General features: G+C 43.3%; 1 protein-coding gene across 1 annotated transcript in view; it reads right to left on the bottom strand.

The window, feature by feature from the left end:
• Positions 1 to 15630, bottom strand: part of KATNAL1 (katanin catalytic subunit A1 like 1) — a 166855-nt gene extending 151225 nt beyond the window's left edge. The window contains exon 1 of the mRNA XM_076009522.1: positions 15483 to 15630. The gene's annotated coding sequence lies outside the window, so the exon portion shown is untranslated. The remainder of the gene's footprint in view (positions 1 to 15482) is intronic.
• Between the last annotated feature and the right edge of the window lie 613 nt (positions 15631 to 16243).

Here is a 16243-nt window from a genome sequence, read left to right as displayed (position 1 = left end):
ATCAAGGACTTGTATTTAGAATACAAAATGAACTCTCAAAACTCAATAATAAGAAAATAAACAACCCAATAAAAACAATAGGCAAAAGCTTTGAGCAGGCACTTCATTAAAAAAAGATAGATGATGGCAACGATGCTCGACATCATTAGGGAAATGCAAATTAACATCGCAACGACATACCACTGTGTATCTATTTGAGTGATTAAACTCAAAAAGACCAATTATACTAAGGATTGGCAAGGATGTGGAGGAAGTGGAACTCTCTTACACTGCTGGTGGTGATGCAAATGGTATAGCCATTTTGGAAAACAGTTTGGCTGTTTCTTAAAAAGTTAAACATACACCTACCATATGTTCTAGCCTCTTCCAGGTATTTTCCCCAAAGGAAAAAAAAAAAAAAAAAAAGCATATGTCCACACACTGGCTTGTACATGAATGCTTATAGCCACTTATAATCTCAAAAAATCATAACAAGCCTTTCCGGAGTCCTCGCACAAGTGAACGGATAAACCATGGTGCATCCACATATGGAGCACAACTCGGCAGTAAGAAGGAAGGAATGTGGACACACACAACACCCTCGAAGCCCCTCCAGAGAATTATGCAAGGTGGAAGAAGTGCATACTTCTTCTGCATTCCATTTATATAAAACTCTAGAAATGGCAAATGAATCTATTGTGACAGAGAGCAGATTCAATGTTGGCCTAGAAAATGGAAGGGGACAGAGAAATTACAAAGGAGCACACAAGAAAACTTACGAAGATGACAGATAGACGCGTTCATCCATGATCATAATTGTGATGATGGTGTCATGAGTGCAGGCCAATGTCAAACTGCTCACATTGTGCCACACACTGGTGGGCTTTAACAGCAGACATTTATTTCCTCACAGTTCTGGAGGCTGGAAGTCTAAGATCAAGGTGTGGGCAGGGTTGGTTTCTTTAAGGCCTCTCTCCTTGGCTTGCAGATGGCCGCCTTCTCCCTGTATCTTCATATCGTCTTCCTCCTGTGAATGTCTGTGTCCTAATCTCCTCTTCTTACAAGGACACCAGTCAGACTGGATTAGGCCCACCCTCATGACTGCATTTTAACTTAATCCCTCTTTAAAGCCCCTGTCTCCAAATATACAGTAGTCACATTATGACATACGGGGGGTTAGGGCTCCAACATATGAATTTTGAAGTGAAAGGATTCAGCCTATAACAAGCCATGCTTTCCATTTATAGTTCAGCACTTACCATACAGCTGATTTAGACATAGCCAAATTCCTTTTAGGATATTCTGGTTATGTGAATTACACGACTAGTGGAAGAGAGATTTTCTTGACTTAGCAATTCTATGACACTACCAAAAAGGTAGAGCTGAACACCTAAAAGACACACACACTGACAAGAGATAAACAGGAAAAAGGAAACGTGATCCTTCCGTGCGTGGGGCGGGGTTAGAGACGTAAATAAAGTTCTGGAAGGCATTCATTCCAGTAACATGCAATAAGAGTGAGAAAAGATACATGATCATGAAGTAAGCTTTTTCTTTATCCTCAGGTAGGGTTTTACCATCAACCTGCTTGCGTGGATCCACATGAGGATTTTGTTAAGTCTGGTTGAGACCTGTCAGTCCCCACTGACAGAGACAGCCCAACCCCCAAAGGGCAGTCCTGACTTTGTGACTTAAACAAAGGGCAGGTTTCCAGGCAGAGCTTCTTCCTTGCTGTGGGGCCAAACTGGCAGCTGCCGCCTCTGCAAGCCCCATTTTCAGTCGGTGCCAAGGGCAGGAAATTCAAGCCAGAGTCAGGCAGGTGGGGCCTCAGGTGTGGTGGGAAACAGCCTGAACATCTGTCAACCAGCCTGAGGCCCAAGGGGAGGCCTTTGAAAAGTCCTAAGTCTTTAGTTCAAACACTGACACGTAATTTTACTCAAATAATCAAATAAAGCTCAATTTCGAACTTGTACGCATTCTTAAATTCCAAAGATATCCCACTGGGCTTGTGATAAAAACTCTCTCTTTGGGGTGAGACCCTGGGACTTGTGTATGGAATCGGGGAGTTTGCAAAAGGAGCAAATATCTTAACCTGGGCGTGGGCTGAAGTCTTTGTGAACTGACCCTGCAGGTGAGAGACAGACTCACCCTCTTGGCTGTTACATAAACATCCCTACCTTGTACTATACCCCCCCAAAATAGTCATTTTTCCAAAGATTTAAAAGTAAAGGTAAATTACTAGCATTTTGTTAAATGTCTCACAGTCTTCCCATGCCTGACACTGACGTGGTCGTAGAAGGAGCAGAGGCCCTGCCATGTGCCTGCTTTGGGAAAGTAACTCTGCCCTCTCTAGACCTCCTTCATATGCAACGGCTGCTGCTGGGTCACTGATTTCGGTCTAAACCCACACAGTACATTAAGAGGCAGAAGGTCCTACGTGGTATTTGAGCAGGACTTAAGCTCACATGAGCAACCAAAGAATTATGAGTTTAAGGATTATTATTGATAATAATTAGGTTGGCCATTTGATGAATATCTATTGCATGTCATGCACTATAGGCATATGTATATATGTGTATGTATATACATACTGTCTCATTTAATTCTCATAATCTTAAGAAGTAGATAATAATATTCTCCATTTTACAATCAAGAAAATGAGAATCAGGGAAATTTCTTGCCTAGGGACACACAAATCTTCAGGAACAAAGCTCAATTCAGACCTATATGTGTCTGATTTCAAAATCCATATTCTTTCCACCACTTCTGGCTTTTTTCTGAAAGAAGCCCTAAAACACATTAATAGTTGGGCCTCTATTTGGGTTTTGTTATTATCCTCCCTCCCAATAGAGAGAGGGTAACCTGTACAGGGAGTCTGCAGGTAATCTTTGTATATCTATTTAAATAGTAAGGTCCTTAATATGAAAAGATTGGGTCTTTTTCTGGCTTTTTCTTAACAGAATATACAAATGCATACATCAGAAATGTTAATAGAAAGTCTATACCTGACTGAAGAGTCTTGCGCCAAGATCAAGCTGCCGGTTTTCACAACATACTATTGTTATTACATAACATGGTACCATGGGAGGAAGCTGGGAGGTGGAGCACATGGGGACTCTCTGCAACTTACGATTGCCACCTCGTGTGCACCCTAAACTAGTTCTAAATAAAAGTATGTTTTGCTTGTCCTTGATGATGGTAAGAAGGGGCACTATGGTGGTATGGAATCGACAGAATCAGGCAAGTCGGGTCCTGGGTTCTAAAGCTGCTCCGTCAATAACTAGCTCTGTGGCTTAGCACAAGCCACCTGTCTAGCTGAGGCCTAGCAAAGTCGAGATGGCATGCAAGTTTCATGGTAGCATCAAGAGTTATGATTTCTGGCCGGGCGTCGTGGCTCACGCCTGTAATCCTGGCACTCTGGGAGGCCGAGGTGGGCAGATTGCTCGAGGTTAGGAATTTGAAACCAGCCTGAGTGAGACCTCGTCTCTACTAAAAATAGAAACAAATTAATTGACCAACTAAAAATACATATACAAAAAATTAGCCAGGCAGGCACATGCCTGTAGTCCCAGCTACTCGGGAGGCTGAGGCAGAAGGATTGCTTGAGCCCAGGAGTTTGAGGTTGCTGTGAGCTAGGCTGAAGCCACGGCACTCACTCTAGCCTGGGCAACAAAGCGAGACTCTGTCTCAAAAAAAAAAAGAGTTATGATTTCTGTAATTTCAAAACAGTAAGTTCTAGACGTCCACTTTAGGAGGCAAGAGTGAAGACATACATCTAACGTACTCCCTTCCCAAACACACTAAAACTACAGTGAAGAGATGTTCTAAACATCATATCCCATGAGGACAGGCAGGACAGGAGAGGAGACAGTGGTGACAGAGTTATAGAAGCTACCCAGCTTCTACAGTGACGAGGGAGGGATACATGACTTCCCAGGCCTGGAGTCGGCAACTGATTAAGCTAAGGATGAACCAGTTCACTACAGACTCTTCAAAATCTCGGGAACCAACAGCACCAGGTATCTCTGGAAGTGGAGATTCAAAGAGCATGGTGAAAATAAAGATTGGGTGAAAACCCCCAGAGACACACATCTTTAGACTCCCCCTGACACTATGTCACAGGGAGTCTGCTTTTCCTCACCCTTCATTGTCAAGAGATTTCACTCTCTTAAGAGTGCAAGACAGAAGCCTCTGGACTTGGAAGCTGAGAGCGCCATGTCAAAACCAAGAAGATGAAATGACTCACGCACAGTGGTAAGACCCCTCAGCCCTCATCCCCTGCTTAGCTCCCAAGGGACTGATAGCCAGATCTTCAGGAGACAAGCAGGAGACTAAAGTTCTGCTCCAGAGAATCCGACTAGCCCAAGAGAAATCATCCAAAGATACTGAAATGAGGGTTGCTCAACAAATGGTCCACCCAGCCAGCTCGCTCCACAGCGAGACTCACAGACAACAAACCCTGCCTTGATGTCAGAGCTTCCACTTAGCTTTTCGGTTCTCAACTCTTTTTCATGAGGATAGTTTCACAACAAACTGAAGGAAAGAGAAACTTGGAGTCTACACAGGGAGAAGAAAACTTTTTCCAAAATAAGTAATATCCTCAGAGAGATGACAGAGACTCCTATAAAAAGAACAGAGTGTCATTAAAAAGAAGAAGAAGAAACATGCAGAGAATGACAACAACAAGAAGAGCTCTTGAGAATTAAAAACAGGAGCACAAAGATGACAAATTAAATAAAGAGGCTGGAAAATCAAATTGATGGGAAGTATCCCAGAAACTAGAACAAAGACAAAGAGCTGGAAAATGAAACAAAAAAGAGCATGAGTCCGGGAGGCCTGACATTTGGATAATGGAAGGAGTCCCAGAAAGAGAGAAATGACAAATAGAAGGAAAACTAACAACAAAGTTATTCAAGAAGTTTACCCAGAACAGGGAGACATGCGTTTCCAGAATGAAAGGGCCCACCAAGTACCCAAGACAGTGGATGAAAATAGAGTCACACCAAGGAACATCACTGAGTGATTTCTAAACACTAGGGACCAAAAGGAAAGATCCTATGGGTTTTCATAAAGATAAAATAAGTCATTATAAGGATCAGGAAACACACTGACTTCAGACATTTAAAAGCAAACAGACAGGCAGGGCACAGTGGCTCATGCCTATCATCCTAGCACTCTGGGAGGCCAAGGCGGGTGGATTGCTTGAGCTCAGGAGTTTGAGATCAGCCTGAGCAAGAGTGAGACCCTGTCTCCACTAAAAATAGAAAGAAATTAATTGGCCAACTAAAAATATATAGAAAAAAATTAGCCAGGCAGAGTGGTGCATGCCTGTAGTCCCAGCTACTCGAGAGGCTGAGGCAAAAGGATTGCTTGAGTCCAGGAATTTGAGGCTGCTGTGAGCGAGGCTGACACCATGGCACTCTAGCCCAGGCAACAGAGTGAGACTCTGTCTCAAAATAAATAAATAAAATAAAAATAAATAAAAGCAAATAGACAATGCACAGAGGTCCCAGTTCTGGGTAGAATGGCAAGCACACACTCCACCTGGCCTCTCCCATGAACTGTACTTACAACACCTGGGCAGGATGATACAGAAGCTGTTTGAAGACTTTATTTTATTTTATGTTTTTGTTTTTGAGACAGAGTCTCACTTTGTTGCTCAGGCTAGAGTGAGCGCCGTGGCATCAGCCTAGCTCACAGCAACCTCAATCTCCTGGGCTCAAGCAATCCTGCCTCAGCCTCCCGAGTAGCTGGGACTACAGGCATGCGCCACCATGCCTGGCTAATTTTTTGTATATATTTTTAGTTGGTCAATTAGTTTCTTTCTATTTTTAGTAGAGACAGGATCTCACTTAGGCTGGTTTTGAACTCCTGGCCTTGAGCGATCCACCTGCCTCGGTCTCTCAAAGTGCTAGGATTATAGGCATGAGCTACTGCACCTGGCCTGTTTGAAGACTTTAAAAAGTAAATATTAATAGTAGCAGGCAGATTGAGGAAGAAGACCAAGATGCAAAGTACCACCAAAGGAGCCGTGAGTATCATTTTTCCTCTGGAATACTGGAATACTCTAGCCTGTACTCAAGGCAGTGTGGCAGTAATGGCAGCAATAACCTGTGGTGCCTAAAAATTGGAATATTATTCGGCAACTACAAGGAACAAATTATTGATTCATGCAACAGCAGAGATGACGTAGATGCATTTTGTTAAGTGAAGTAAGCAGATGCAAAAGACCATTGTATGACTCCATTCATATTACCTTCTGGAAAAGGCCACTACGGGAACAGAAAACAGACCAGTGTTTGCCAACAGATGGAGGTAACGACAGGGGACAGTAATGAGGGAATTATTCTGACAGAATTATCCCAGGATTGAAGAAAACAGTACATATCATGCTCCACCAATGGGGCTTTCCCCATCTCTCCCTTCCCTTGGGCCTCACTATTCCCCAAAACACAACAATATTGAACTTAGCCTCTCCGTGTTCAAGTGAAAGAACAGTTGCACACCTCTAACTTGAAATCAAAAGCTAGAAATGATTAAGCTTAGTGAGGAGGGCATGTCCAAAGCTGAGATAGGCTGAAAGCTGGGCCTCTTATGCCAAACAGCCAAGTTGGGAAGGCAAAGGCAAAGTTCTTGAAGGAAATTAAAAGAGCTACTCCAGTGAACACACAAATGATAAGAAAGCGAAACAGCCTTACTTATTTCTGATATGGAGAAAGTTTGAGTGGTCAGGACAGAAGATCCAACCAGCCACAACGTTCCCTTAAGCCAAAGCCTAATTCAGAGCAAGGCCCTAACTGTATTCAGTTCTACAAAGGCTGAGAGAGGCAAGGAAGCTGAAGAAGAAAAGTTTGAAACTAGCAGACGTTGGTTCATGAGGTTTAAGGAAAGATGCCGCCTCTGTCACAAGTTACCAGAAGATCTAGGTAAGATTATTGATGAAGGTGGCTACACTAAACAACAGATTTGCAATATAGACAAAACAGCCTTCTTTTGGAAGAAGATGCCATCTTAGACTGTCATAGCTAGAGAGGAGAAGTCAATCTCTGACTTCAAAGCTTAAAAGGCCAGGCTGACTCACTTTTTAGGGGCTAATGCAGCTAGTGATTTTAAGTTGAAACGAATGTTGATTTATCATTACAAAAATCATAAGGCTCTTTTTTTTTTTTTTTTTTTTTGAGACAGAGTCTCACTTTGTTGCCCAGGCTAGAATGAGTGCCATGGCGTCAGCCTAGCTCACAGCAACCTCAAACTCCTGGGCTCAAGCAATCCTCCTGCCTCGGCCTCCCAAGTAGCTGGGACTACAGACATGCGCCACCAAGCCCGGCTAATTTTTTATATATATATTAGTTAGCCAATTAATTTCTATTTTTTTATAGTGGAGACGGAGTCTCACTCAGGCTGGTTTTGAACTCCTGACCTTGAGCAATTCACCCGCCTCGGCCTCTCAGAGTGCTAGGATTACAGGCGTGAGCCACTGCACCCGGCCCAGGCTCTTAAGAATTATGCTAAATCTACTCTGCTTGTGTTCTACAAATGGAACAACAAAGCCTGGATGACAGCACATCTGTTTACAGCAGGGTTTACTGAATATTTCAAGCCAGCTATTGAGACCTACTGCTCAGAAAAAGAATTCCTTTCAATATATTACTGCTTATTAACAATGCACCTGGTCACCCAAGACCTCTGATGGAGATGTACAAGGAGATTAATGTTGCTTTCATGCCTGCTAACATATCATCCATTCTGCAGCCCATGGATCAAGGAGTCATTTCAACTTTCAAGTCTTATTATTTAAGAAATACATTTCATATGGCTGTAAATGCCATAGTGATTCCTCTGATGGGGCTGGGGAAAGTAAATTGAAAACCTTCTGGAAAGGGTTCATCATTCTAAATGCCATTAAGAACATTCATGTTTCATGGGAGGTCAAGATAATAACATTAACAGGAGTTTGGAAAGAGTTGATTCCAACCCTCATAGATGACTTTGAGGGTTCGAGACTTCAGTGGAGGAAGTATCTGCAGATATGGTGAAAATAGCAAGAGAACCAGAATTAGAAGTGGAGCCTGAATATGGGACTGGCAATCTCATGATAAAACTTGAATGGATGTGGAGTTGCTTCTTATGGGGGAGCAAAGAAAGTGGTTTCTTGAGATGGAACCTGCCCCAGGTGAATATGCTGTGAACACTGTTGAAATGACAACAATGAAATTTGTGTGCCCCGCTATTAGGATAGTCACTTTATTGCGGTAGCATGGAACTGAGCCTACAACATCTGCAAGGTATGCCTGTACATATATTTCCTAGCTCTATCTGCTAAGAGAGCCTAAGCAATGACATGCCGCAGCAATGAGCACACATCTAGTGCCCAGATGTTCGTCTCTAAATGCTATTCTCTGTTAAAACGAACCAGGGCTCTTTGAAGAAGTAGTTGATCGGTTGCAGCAGGGAAAACAAGATGAGCCTGGAGTATCTTGCAGTGCCAGAAAGTAAGAAAGTGCTCAAAAAAGGAACGGAGGCACAGGATTGAAAGGACAGAGGAACCACACCAAGAGCTCCCAATGGCCAAAGCTGGAACCATTTTCACATACAAGATAAATGACAATATAATTAGATCATAGCGCATAGGATAAAATAAGCACTCGTGAGTCCATGCTGATATGAAATAAATAATTGAATGAATAAATAAACAAGAAGGGACAGCTCTTCCTTACAGAATAATTCCAATGAATAAATATAGAAGAAACAAGGAAAATACAAAATCCCCATTAGGACACCACAGTAATAATTGTTGCCAGCAAGACTCACCAATGGATGCTACCAATTAGTGGGCAACAGTTTGAGGAGAAACAGGATAGTTGCATAGTCTAACAGTGTCTCCCTCAAGATATTTATTACCCGAAATGGGAAATATGGTGACTTTACACTAGCCCAGCCACTTAATCAAGTGACCAAGGTAAACATCAGCAATAATAAGAATTACAGACATCATGAATTCTTTGATAAGATACACTGGGAAGGGCATATCACTTATGTGGTATCCTTGCTAAAAATTCACCAGAAATCAACAAAGGAACCCAAATAGAGGGACATTCTACAACATAGCAGACTGCTATTCTTCAATAGCGACAAAATCATGAATCACAGGGAAAGACTGGGAACTTGCACAGATTAGAAAAGATTAAGAGAAATAACCAAGTGCAATGCGGGATCTTAGCTTGGATCCTGGAACAGAAAAAAGATGTTAGTGGAAAAACTGGTCAACTCCGGATAAACCTGTAGTCTAGTTAACAGTATTGTACCAAAGTTCATTTCTTGGCTTTGATCACTGTACTATGGTTACACAAGATGTAAACCTTAGGGGAAGCTGAGTGAGAGATATATGAAAAATCCTCTACTATTCTTACTATTCTTTCTCCTTTCTTTTCTTCGAGACAGGGTCTCACTCTGTCGCCCAGGCTAGAGTGCAATGGCACAGGCATAGCTCACTGCAGCCTCAAACTCTTGGCCTCAAGTGATCCTCCTGCCTCAGCCTCCTGAGTAGCTGGGATTACAGGTGTGTGCCACAACACCCAGCTGTTTTTACTTTGCTGTAAGTCTAAAATTATTTTGAAAAAAAAATTTTTTTTAAACACATACCATGTTAAAATAAGTCATCTTATGTTCTAAACTGAACTGTCACAGCTAACTTCTAAGATTTATTCTATAATGATGTGGATTTATAAATGTAAATTGCCCCAGAGCTCAATCCTAATGGATAACTCAGCGTTGGTGCCTGGGCCAGCTGCCTGGCTCATTCTCCTTGCTCATTTTTCTACATGAGCCAATAGGTTTGGCTGGAATTCCAAGGCCTCAGACTTTGCTGGACTAGAAGGGAGAGGAAGGGGATGTGAATAGCCACAGGGGTCGAACCTGTTTTCCTGTGCTCTGCTAAGCTGCTGCTGGCTCCCCCTCTACAAAGCTAAACCTCTACGGAAGCCACTCTTTCATCATCTCCTAAAGATTACAGAATGAAATAGTCTAGGTTGGAACTATACCATCTGTTTATGCCCTCAGAATTTTAAAAAACGATCCCCATGTTTACAAATCTGAGCTTACATGTCGCGTTTGCGGACAAATAACGAAGAAGCTGCCAGGCAGCAGCAAGACTATTCATGTTGGGAAGCTTCTCCAAGCAGAAGCAGGTTAGGTCCTGAAAGCCTGTTCTTAAGTGCACTGTTTGTCATTCCAGATGCCTTGGAAGGGTTTAAGCTTGCGGCCCTCAGATTTATTTGCACCAAACAGGCGTGTTTTAAAACCAAACGCATGCTCCTCCTCCGACCTCGTGTGTGCACCCTCAGGCATATTTTCCACGAACAAATCCACTTCTTCTGCGTTGAAAATTCCATCGAGACAGATAACATCTGCAAGTATCATAAGAATCTCCTTAGCAGCTTCATGTCCACCACCCCACTGCACTCTAAAGCTGGACAAATTCAAAGGGGCCTTATATAGAGGAGATATCCGTGGCTTGGCGTAAACATTTCATCACTCCCAGCCTCTGAGTCTTCAAGCAGCTAGCCTTCTCCCTTGAGGAGCTGGTAGATTCTGCTGGTGCAGAGCTTCGAGCCATGGCATGTCAGGTCCTTGGGGTTTAGCCTAGCACTTGTCCTATCTCTTGCTCATTGTGGTTGACTACAGAGGCGAGGCAGCTTTTATATATTACACAACTAACCTTCCTACTGTTGAGTGACTTGGTCCATACACAAGGGTAGCGTTTACTACCTTTTTGTTTATTTCCATTTTTTTAAAAAATTATCTCTTGTTTGTTATTAAATATATTAGTAAGCCCTTTCATGGACATGATGGGGTTAAATATATTTGTAAAACACCCCAGTGCCCAGTACCTGTGGAACAAACACACCTCAGGCCAAGGAGCCTGTGGCCAAGATCCTGACCCCAGTTGGTGGTGGTGGGCAGTGTCCCCAGGAGAGCACAGCTTTGTCAATAACCATGGAAGTTCTCAAGGAGAAGGCATCTGTGCTTCCCATATAGAGCAAGAAGAAAAGATGCTAAAGTTGATGTTTAACACACTGCTTGAAGACCAACAAACCAAGAAGTTGACACAATTATCTGGAGAATTTGGGCAGAAATCTATTATCTACATCATGAAAAAAAGAATCAAAGATTTGTCCAGAAATTTTAAAAATGAGTTACATTGGTTAAGCACTTGCTATGTGTTGAGTGCATGCATTATCATTTAGTTCTTAGAACAACTCCAACAATATAGATATTATTATTCTATATCACAAATAAAGAAACAGAGACACAAATAGGTAAAGTAACTTGTCCAAGGGGCTGAGCTGGGATTCAAATCTGGATCTCTGACTACAGAGCTCCCAACTACCAACCAAGTTTTCAGTAACCATCTCAGTCTCAGGTTAACTCTGACTGTAGAGAAATGAGTGTGTGGCTACACTTGAACATATTACCTTTTTCCTCACAATATTCTCATCCAAGAGGGCTGGCAGGGTGAGCCCTTAGAACACTCCCACTGTTGGGTCACCCCTGTGTGACAATCAAAAGCCACTCTGCCCCCTGACTCTATGTTTTCAGAGTCAACAGAACTGGAAGCTGATGATGGCAGAGTCTGTTGACAGAGCTCAAACAGTAACTCTTACCCAGGGGCAATTCTGTCCTCCAGGGGACATTTGGCAATATCTGAAGATATTTTTGATCATCACAAGTTAGGCGGGTGTAGGGGTGGGGGAGTACCGGGTAGCAGCCAGGGATGCTGCTAAACATCCCATAATGCACAGGCATGGCCAGGTGCAGTGGCTCACGTCTATAATCCCAACACTTTGGGAGACCCAGGCAGAAGGATCACTTGAGGCCAGCATGGGCAACAAACAAGACCCTAGCTCTATAAATAATAATAATAATAAATTAAAAATTAAAATTAAAAAATGTATAGACAGCCCCCCACCCCCACCCCGCCACCCACCTCCAGTCTGGCATCAAATGTCAATGGTGTTGAAGTTGAAAAACCCTAAGCTAAAGGAATCAGTAATGTTCTTTAGCCTTGTCCACAGGCTGGCCCGGGTTGAAGAATGGCAGATATTGCACTTAAGAAACAGTATCAGGTGCCTTATCTCTTCTGGGAGAGGAGATGTTGCTGCTTGCACTTGGGCTTTTCCATCCAGCTAATTAGTGCATTTAGAAAGTGTCTGGACTGACAGCCTCCTTTCCCCCACAGAAAGCATGCTGGTAAGTCTTTCCAAATTCAAAGTGCTGTCCTGACAAGCTGAGCAGGTGATTCAGCAAGGTGAGTCTTTCTGCGGTGTGTGGGCCATAAAGGCAAAGGCATGAGGCATGTTTCAGAGACAGTCAGTGTGCTGAGAGTGAAGTGTGGCGTTGAGGAGCCCAAGGGGCACCACAGCAAAGCCAGGAAAGACCATCATCATCAGATGGGGGGACAGCAGAACTTTAAAGCTGGCCAGGGGATCCTATCGGCTCCACTCCCTAATTACTATGGCAGACCATGAGATCATGTTCTGCAAGAACGGAGGTAAAGAAAGGGGAGCTTTAACCAGATACTGCTACAAATAAAGTCAGCTCTACTCTAGAAACAAAAACAAGATGCCCAGCATTTGCTTCACGAAAAGTTGAAGGTCAGAGTTCTGCCACGAAGGCACCAGCCGAGGGAGGCAGACACACCTGGCTTCAACTTCCCACTCAGAACCACTCTCGCCCTGTGTAGGTAGGAAACATCTCTCTGAGCCCTGGTTTCTCATTGGCAGGCAGGAGCGGTAGAAAGAGCCACTTCACAGGGTCATCCCCAGAAGCAAGGGCTGTGACGCGTGGAATCCATGCCTGGACAGAGTGCTGTGCACGAAAGGGGTCTGGAGTGAGAGCCGGGTCCCTGTCCTGCTCTCCTCCTGCCTTCCCCTGCACCCGGTTTCCCTGTGCCTGGCTGTCGGGAGGAACCCTTCCTGGGGTCACTCCTCCAGTCCCAACAGAGGCTTTTTATTAAATGGAATTTACCCTGACAAATTAATTATTCCATAGGAGATGTCTAGATAAGCAAGCTCACCTCAAACAAGTGAAGGAAATCAGGAAATTTCACCCCAACATATGACTCCTTGGTATAAAGAGTATTTTGAATTAAAGGCCTTTAGAGAGCAACAGGTGATAGAAAGGCCTTTCCCTCTGTCTGCATAAAACCAGATGGACCCATCCAAAAGAACAATTGCCTTTCCTTCCCCTGCCACTTGTTAGCTCACTATATTGCAGGAAAGAAGATCAAGAATGCAACCAGACCTGGCCCAACCCATTTTAAAGATAATACCTGTCTCTCAGGTTAACTTAATTTCCAAAGAGAATCATTTACAAGTTAATCTGTTTCCCCCACCCTTCATTCTCCCTAATATCTATTCATCCTCCCTAGTAACCATCTATTGCCACTCAACAGAATTACCTATATTCCTCGTCTCCCCTCCCCTCTAAATTGCAAATATACAAAGTTTTGGACCCCACTGGGAAACTGGGTAAGCACTCTGTGATTCCCCCCATAAGCATGGTAGGGTAAATAAATTTTATTATTAATCTGCCTTATTGTGAGTTGATCTTTCAGCAAACCTTCTGGGGCAAAGGGGAAGTTTCCCCTCACTTCCACACGAGCATCTTAGAATTCTCTAGAACCCAGAAAATGGCTCCTTGAAATACATTTATTATGAACCTAGGGTCCCCAGAAGCAGATTTACCATGAAGCTGACGAAAATGAAACTTCAGGCCTCTCACTTCACTGGTCTTCTCGGAGGCCCAAGCCAGGGCCCCAGCATCATGTTCCTACAATCGCTTGCTATGATACACTTTGCAAGGGTAAGAGACTCCACTGTTTCAGATCGCTGCCTCTTTCTACTTTGACTTCCCTTTGACCACATTCCCCTCCTTTGGGTGGCTTTGGAATGACCGTGGGGATTTTCAAGATCTGGCTAAGGAATCTGACTGAGTTAGAGCTACCTCCAGTTTGGGTGGATTACAATGATGCAGTCACTTCCACACAGCTAAGCTACTACTGCTGTCTGTTCTGGAATAGAAAAGGTTTCCAGGAATATTCCTACAGCCCACGGTGTGAATCATTCCGCCTGGAGTTGTGAAGGCCCAGGTATCACATCACCACATGAGCGTGTTCCTGCCACATCTGGTGCTGGAGGTATTGTGCGCCAGGGGAGCAGAAACAAGAGATGAAATAGACAGGGCCCCACACAAGTCTGGGGCAAAGATTTCCACTCATCGATCTTCTACAAGTGTAGGCACACTTAACATTAATCACTGCTCAAGACGAAAATTCTCTCCTTTCAGGAACACAACACGCCATCAAAAAATATATGACTCAAAATGCAGCATCAAAAGGATTTTAGAGGTGTGTTCATCAGTTAATAATAACGTTTTTCTAAATTTAATGACACTTTAATACCTAATTTTGTATATATAATTTTATATTCTCTTCCTTCCAAAAGGCCCTCCAAATTGTATAAGCTTCAGGCCTTACAAAACCTGGGTTCACGCCTTTGGGTCACTTACTAAACACACTTTTATTGGTAGCTTTTTGAAGAGGGTAGGATGGAGAAAAAGCGAAGAGAGAGATAACTAAACCCCCTAACTAAATTTCCTGAAATAATTATACTTCAGAGATATAGTGAAATTCTTTGCAAGTTTCTTCTTTCTGAAAAGAGCTAAACAACATAAGATTAAAAGACTCCAGACCACACCAGTGGGTTTTCTGGTAAGGCTGAATCTGTATTGCATAGTGCTTTTGGAAAATACTTGTTACAGTGTGAAATAAAACGCATCTAGGGTTTTTTTAATGTCAGTTTTCTGCTTTTATCTGTACTTTCTCCCTTCACTCCAACAAAGCTCCTAAAGTCTTCATTCACGCCCGCTATTGTCATTTCTACACTGAAATCAAGCAAACTTGGCTGGATAATTACAGTTTTTGAAAGCACTAAGAAACACTAAGGGCAAGTCAGAGAAAGTGAAAGAACTTTTTTCTACATTCAAACCGCTGAACAAGGGAACACTGAACAGTCCTTGCAGTTTCTGTTCTTACCGCAGAAAGACTTCAAGGAGCCACATTCTGAATGTTGTTTTTCATTTTAACGAAAAGTTCAGAAGTGCCCCTCAAGCTCCCCTGACCCCCAGCCCCCAGCTCCATCGATCCAGAAGCATCAGTTTCGCAAGGAAGAGAAAACTTGGCTTTCTGCTAAACTCAGACCGGAGCAAGCCCTGCATTTCCCAGCGCTAGGCCCCAGCGCCAGGCCGGCGGCCCCTCCCTCTGGCCCGGGGACTCAGCCCGGGCTGCAGCCGCCCCAGCCTCCTCCAGGTTTGGAAAAGGCGGCTAAGCCGGGCAAGTTTGGAAAGTTCTGGGAGAGGAATGAAAGGAGGGAGGGCTTGTTGGTGCTTTTCCTTTCCTTGTAAAGCACTTAGCAAGAATCAGACACCCCACCCACCCTGTCTACCTTCTGGTGCAGTCCTGGTTGTTTTATGAAAACAGAGTTCGTGTCTTTAAAACCCGCATTTTCTCCCCGGGAGTCGGCGTTAGTTAGTTAATGAGTGCCAGCCTGTTTCTGCGTCAGAGCGCCATGTGACCTGCACACGTGACTTGGAGCCGGCTGCGGTTGTTACTTGTATTTGAATAAGAAGATCAAGCTTATTACTGCAGTGAAAGCCTGTGGAACTCGTCAGTGCAACGTGATTCCCCGGGCGGGTTACACAACGCGCTGTTCAGCCTGGTCTTCCAGCGGCTCAAGGAGCTGTTTTCTAAGGAACATAAAACTAAACAGGGTTTTCTGTATTTTCCAAAGTGAGAGTCCATTTTCTCTTTGGAAAATCTATGATGATCCTGGAAAAAGACAAAGCCCAGTTTCTCCAAACCATGTTAGTCTTTTTGGTACAATAAGGTACAAGTATTGCTCAGCACAGAAATAAAGACAAAAACAGTAGGTGCAATACCCTTTTCAAATAAAGATTCAAGATTGATTTTTATCTTTGACTAGTTCCCCTTTTCCCTCCCTTGAAAGTCTTCAAAATTTGCTCTTTTGTACATATAAAAAATGTACACTGAAAATGACATTTTTAAATTTAAATTTTAAATGGCATGTTCATTTTGTGATTTTTTTTGCTCCCCCCCCATAAGGTTTCTAGGACATAAACTTTTATTCTCTGCACAGCCTGTTAAGGAGAGCTCAGAAGGATTAGTCTTTTCATAGGTGGGAAGAGG

This window comes from Microcebus murinus, chromosome 13 (assembly GCF_040939455.1).
Source record: "Microcebus murinus isolate Inina chromosome 13, M.murinus_Inina_mat1.0, whole genome shotgun sequence".
In the NCBI taxonomy this organism is placed as follows: domain Eukaryota; kingdom Metazoa; phylum Chordata; class Mammalia; order Primates; family Cheirogaleidae; genus Microcebus; species Microcebus murinus.
This window is presented reverse-complemented; position numbering and strand designations above follow the sequence as displayed.